Raw genomic sequence first — 6836 nt, forward strand, 5'->3', positions numbered from 1 at the left:
TACAAAAGAGGAATTATTCCCATTAATCCATTTAGTGCCAAAGACCCCCCTCCCCCCCCCCCGGGTGGTTCCCATCAGCCCTTTCATTACCTATGACCACCAACAATTGCATTACCTTAAACATTTTCTAATGGTAACAAGTCGCCCCCCCCCCCACCAAAAAAAAAAAATGGATTTTGTGCCTATGTTTGACCATGATTTGCATCCAGTGCATTGCAAAGAGTGAAGGTAAAGGACCGACCTGCAGCAGAATCCTAAGACATGTAGTGCATTTTAATAGGATTTATCTACAAAATGTGATTGTGGGGAGAGGGCACTTCACTAATCACAGGCCGCAGCCAAGCTAAGTACCCCCCTAAGCAGATGTATTTAAAGAGATACGGAGTAAAATGAGAAAAATATACATCCATTAGATAGGATTAGGAGTAAAATGAAAAATGTACATCCATTATATAAGATTATAATTGAAGCTTAACAGAGAATCACAAGAGTTATTGCTCCAATGCACCTTAAAAAAAAAAAATAGCAAATAGTCTTGAATTGATTAAAAAGATTTCTATCAGGTTATGCATACAGCTCCTGTGCAGATGATCAGGATCTGATGGACATTCATGCCTTTAGTATGTTGCGTACATGTGAATGTTGCTATTGTATTGTCAGAATTTTTTTTATTATAATGGGGATTCTGCCTGGGGCCCTGTAGGGACCAAGGCCTGAAAGTAATTGCCTCCCTTATGATCCGCTGTTGAACACCACTTCCAACTGTAAGCGCATCCTAAGGACATACTCACGGTTAAATACAGTGCACAACTGCATTATCTGATAAAGCAAAGAGCCATAGGCTTCTTATGCTATCAGTCAATTTTTTTTTTCTTTTTTTTTCTTTTTTTTTCTTTTCCGAGGAACGTGCCCTCGATTCACCCAAAGTGCAAGAAAAAGTGCAAACATGTTACACTAAAAAAAACGTGCCCAAAGGATGCGGTCTATCGCAAGCCCTTCTCCGATAGGAGAGAGGCCCCCCAACAACCTTACCCTTCGCCTCCGGACCAAAAGGTACCTGCGAGGTTCCAGGTTCAATGTCCCTTTTCGCCGAAGCTACTAGGGGACCACAAATGCTCCCGGCATCCCCCTTGGCGTTAGCCAAGGTATCTGCCCGTAGAGCCGATAACGGTAGGTACCCTGCCAAAGCAGGAGTACCCGGGGTGTTTGCAGGGAGGTGCGGAACCTAATTGCCACACACACCTCCCCTAGACCGCCAGGAGGGACACCCAGAAGGGCTACCGCATCCTGACAAATCCTGTGAACACACAATACGCAAAAAGTGACACAGTGAGACAAAAAGAAATAAATAAGTGAATGTGTGCAGATATACTGCCCGGACATCCGGCCGGATCTATAAAAATGTCTCTGATCCTAGCCAGAAGGCCGGGAATCAAGAGGTGAGTGCCACAAGGTGAAGAGATTATGGTGCCCGTGCTTCAACTCAGTGAGTCCATCCTCCCAGTGAGTTTCGGCACCTCGGGGTCACCACTCCCCGAGGCACAAAAGTACCTTGGCTCTAGACCCTCTCAGCCTCATGGCGAGACCAGGGGAACAGGTCACATCGGGGCTGCCGTCGAGCTGATTCCTCAGAACCAGCCCCGGAAAGCCCTGGTACACCTGCATCCTCCATGCAGCACCCATCCCCACCAGCATGAAAACTGATAAGAACAGATACTACACTTGATCTTAGCCAAAAGGCAGAGAAGCTATCAGCTAATGTTTTATGCAGGAGTCAGGATCTGTCTGTGGTCACTAGAGGCTCGGAAATATCTCCTTCTCTGGGACACACCCAATGACATCACTTACTACAACTAAAGAGACACTCCTTAGGGGATTCTACACACTACCTGCTGGGGAACCTACATCGTTTCATAGTTTATAAAGTTGAAAAAAGACAAAAGTCCATCAAGTTCTACCCAAAACCTTACTGTGTTGATCCAAAGGAAGGCAAAAACTGGGGGTCCTACCCACTAGGGGTCATACACACTGGACACAAAGCCAATATAACACCAGGCATACCCCAACGTAGCTAAGCCTTATGAACTCTTATTACTACTGGCATATGCTGCAAATATGAGGCTTAGTAACACATCTCCACTGCAAAAGAATACCAAAAATGTTCTCTTCATTCAATTGCTTCTCAGACCTGCAAAGCTTCACCATCACATTGCCTAAACTCTTAATGAACTTTATCAGCTCCCCCTGGCGGGTTCTTCCCTAACACTCTGCAGATTCTTATCTTTAGCAGTCAGCTCCACACAGTCTGCCATTTTCCACACGTCAAATGGCTCCAAGCCTTCTACTTATATATGCTCTTATTTACCCTACCATCACCAGGTACTGTGGTGACCCACGATAATGGCGGGACCACGGGGTGTAGCGGTGTAGGTGGATGGGGCAAGATGGTATTAACCCCAGGGAGAAGGTGTTATTAACCCCTAATGTTCATGAAGCCAGAGTGGTTTTTGGGTACCGGAACCACACAAACGGTATCTCCACTATTTCAATGGCTAGGCAGTGAAAGGAGAGTCCGCAACCAGGTTATGGTTTAACGGAGGCTTCACTGAGGTCAGATAGGTGTTATTATCTTCACAGCTAGGCCAGAATACCAGAGAGGTGGCTAGGAACAAACACAGAAGGACCTTGCAGCTTGTTGGGACCAATTAGACTTGTAATAGACTTTAGATAATTGACTTGAGGCTTGACTAGACTGTAGATAGTAGTGACAGCAGACATAGACTTGGACATACTGGAATGACTGTAGATTTGAGGCCTTCCAGGTACTGGACACTAGCACTGAGATCTCTGGTGTTTGCTGGTCTCAGTAAAGTGATGGAAGAGAGAAGAGAGAGAATTGTAATGGCCGCCGCCTTATATAGAGGAGGGCTGAGCCAAAGCCCATTGGTCAAGCTGCGGGTCATGTGTTAAGCTGGTGCCCTCTGGGTAACATGTGATAACATAAACATAACATGTGACATCTCACAGGTCGTATATACTAACTATATATTAATACACTGACTACAATTTTATTACAATAAATGACACTATAGCAACAGCAGGGGAGACACTGCAGGAGAGCCCCAGGTCACCGAGGGACTCAACCTGACAGGGCCTAAATGTAATGCAGGGCCATGTCCTGTACTGGGACATCACAGTACCATCTCCAACCCAGGCTTGGCTCCTCTTGAGCCTAACTTCACCTGTAAGCCTTCGTTGTAACCTGTCTTACAGAAAAGTCTCAATACTTTGGGCTGCTGGGAAGAATCTTATATAGTGAAGGGGTGGGCAACTTTCCTATCGGTCACTAGATATGTTGCTAACCTCTAACAACTGTACGTTTGCATCATCTCATTGGCCCACAAGCTAAAAGAAGGGAGGGATCAGTGTCCTCTGGAAGTGCTGATATTCATGAAAATTTACATATTCACATATAGAAAATATTCGCGTTCCACACAAATCATTGTTGTGATGTGTACTGTGAAGCACCCGGCGTTAGTTTAGTGCATCGGATGCAGCACCGTGACGAGGCTCACTACGTCACGGCCACTCCCCCTCAATGCAAGTCTATGGGAGGGGGCGTGACTGCCGTCACGCCCCCTCCCATAGACTTGCATTGAGGGGGCATGGCTGTGACATCATGAGCCTCCATCCCACATTGCCATTCATCCGGCATGGAGCGAAGTTCGCTCCATGCACCAGATGTCTGGGGTACCGTAGTCGAGATCGCAGATAGGGGATAAGATGTCTAGGGGAGGAGTACCCCTTTAAGGTATAAGGCGTGAACATATACAATTAAGGGCCCCATTATTCCTGAAGGCTCAGTAACAGTTTATATCTCTTTCCCAGGCTGCAAATAAAACATTGTGTTGTCATTTTTCTCATTTCCAAGGACAACAGATTTCGGTAACTGAACTTCTATTGTGCCAAACATTTTTTTATCCTGAATTTGTTTTTTTTTCTTGTTTTTTTTTCTTTCGTAAGTCGCTTTTGTCATATTTTTCTGCTAAAGCGGCAGAAGATTACATCTGTTTAGAAAACATGTTGACCTTGATGTGTCTAAAATAATTCTCAAAAGAAATAAAATCGGTGTTTGTGTGAGAAAACAGGAAAAGTGTTCTGTAAATTAATGCGGTGGAAGGTTACCATCTACAAGCTAATAAAGAGGTTAAGTCAAATGTAGAGTAAGCGAATATATAGTATACTGCTATCATGATCCCCAAATAACAAGTAAATGTTAGTGTGCCGCACTTAAAGGGGTTCTCCTTTGTTTATACTGTTTTTTGTTATTATGTTTGTGTGTTATGTGTGTATAAGTAGGTGTTTTTTTTATGTGTGTTGTGATTATGTATATATGTATTTTCTTACCTTTTGTGAAGATCCGGAAGCTGGCCCCTTTTTCTTCCAGTGGCTTGCAGTGCACCTCGGCCTCCGCCATGTTGTGTTCGGTAAGTGGGATGTCGGGGGGGTTTGTTCTTGCTTCTGTCCTTCCTATCTTCTGACGTCCGAGGCAAATCTTTTCTTCCTGTTTCTTCCGTGGCTCAGCGACGAATCTGCGACCTCTTCCGGGGCATGCGCAGGTAGTTTTATTTATTTTTTTTACCAATAAAGTTTTTTTTGTCTAATTGACAAACTGTCTTCGCATGCGCGATTACGCAAGTGCTACGCTAACAGCGTAGCGTACGTTAGGTCTACGCTAATAGCGTAGCTTCGCGCAAGCGCAGACAGTTTGTCAATTAGACAAAAAAAACTTTATTGTCTAATTGACAAACTGTCTGGGCTTGCGCGAAGCTACGCTATTAGCGTAGACCTAACGTACGCTACTCTTGCATACTCGCGCATGCGCAGACAGTTTGTCAATTAGACAAAAAAAACTTTATTGGTAAAAAAACCAAACAAACTACTGGCGCATGCGCCGGAAGAGGTCGCAGATTCGTCGCTGAGCCACGGAACAAACAGGAAGAAAAGATTCACCTCGGACATCAGAAGATAGGAAGGACAGAAACAAGAACACCCCCCCCCCCCCCCCCCCCCCGACATCCCACTTACCGAACACAACATGGCGGAGGCCGAGGTGCACTGCAAGCCACTGGAAGAAAAAGGGGCCAGCTTCCGGATCTTCACAAAAGGTAAGAAAATACATATATACATAATCACAACACACATAAAAAAACACATACTTGTACACACATAACACACAAACATAATAACAAAAAACTGTATAAACAAGGGAGAACCCCTTTAAAGGGGTTATCCCAAGACTGCAACTTAACACCTGAACACTGGATGTGTAAAAATTATCTGATGAGTGGGTGTCCCGCTGCTGGGACCCCCATTGATCACGAGAATAGGGGGTCTCTATTCCTCCGGTGTGAATGGAGCAGTGGTCGAGCATACATGCTGCCTTTACATTCACTCACTATAGCACTGCCAAAGATAGCTGAGCTCTGTATTTCGTTATCTCTGCAAGTCCCATAGGGGGAGATTTATCAAAACCTGTCCAGAGGAAAAGTTGCCCAGTTGCCCATAGCAACCAATCAGCTTGCTTCTTTCATTTTTAACAAGGCCTCTGCGAAATGAAAGAAGTGATCTGATTGGTTGCTATGGGCAACTGGGCAACTTTTCCTCTTGACAGGTTTTGATAAATCTCCCCCATAGAGATTGCTGCTCCATTCATAAGGGTAGACAGCCGATTCCCCTTCTTATGATCACGGGGGTCCCAAAGGTCAGATATAAAGCATACCTTTTGGTTTAGGTAACTGTTATGAAAAGCTGTACTGTGACCCCTCGACCTACGATGGCCCCGACATACAATAATTTCAACATGCGATGGCCTCTCAGAGGCAGCATCAACATACAATGCTTTTTTTATGTCGGGGCCATCGCATAAACGGCTATCCGGCAGCGCTGACTGCTTCAGTTGCCGCCGGATAGCCATTTACGGTGCCTCGTGAGCTCCGGTGATGTCTCTTACCTGTCCTCGGGGCTTCGGCGCATCCCCTTCGGGATCGCTGCGCACGCCGTCCTGTCATCCAATAGGAGCGGCGTGCATAGTGACGTGATGGCGGCGACGGAGATCGCGGATGCCGGGGAAGCAGAGACCATGCCGGAGCGTCGGGGACACCTCGGGGACGCGGCGACAGTGATGGATGGCGACATCCCGAGCAGCGGTGACAAGCGGCGATGGTCCGGAGCGGCTGGGACACGTGAGTATAACCTCCAATGCCAGTTGTCTTCAATCTGCGGCCCTCCAGTTGTTGCAAAACTACAACTCCCAGCATGCCCGGACAGCCGTTGGCTGTCCGGGTATGCTGGGTGTTGTAGTTTTGCAATATCTGGAGGTCCGCAGGTTGTAGACCACTGTCCTATACTTTACATTGCACGGATCCCTCAACATGCAATGGTTTCAACAAACGATGGTCCGTTTGGAACGGATTACAATTGTATGTTGAGGGATCACTATACTATATGTGGCCATTATATAACTTCCATATTTGTGGCCACTATTTAACTTCCATAGGAAATTTTTATCAATTTTACCTCTATGCAGGCCTTCTCTAATTATTAGACGCCTCTACACTGGTGGGTGTAGACTAGCTGCTATGATGTCTCTTATACACTGCACACTGAAGATCCTTCTCCCTATATATTTAAAGCACACCCTAAGCAGTAGCAGCAGCATGAAAGACATTATAAAGCAATACTGATGAAGCTCAGGGGTGAGATCTAATACAGTAAACTTGTGTAGTCTCTTTGCAGTCTCTCTGCTTCTAGCTCTCTCCAATGAATCCTTCTTC

At 45.7% G+C, this 6836-nt stretch overlaps 1 pseudogene; it reads right to left on the minus strand.

Moving 5' to 3' along the window:
• Window positions 1–1592: 1592 nt before the first annotated feature.
• Window positions 1593–1752, minus strand: LOC130283751 (U2 spliceosomal RNA; annotated as a pseudogene).
• Window positions 1753–6836: the final 5084 nt, after the last annotated feature.

Source organism: Hyla sarda, chromosome 7 (assembly GCF_029499605.1).
Source record: "Hyla sarda isolate aHylSar1 chromosome 7, aHylSar1.hap1, whole genome shotgun sequence".
NCBI classification, from domain to species: domain Eukaryota; kingdom Metazoa; phylum Chordata; class Amphibia; order Anura; family Hylidae; genus Hyla; species Hyla sarda.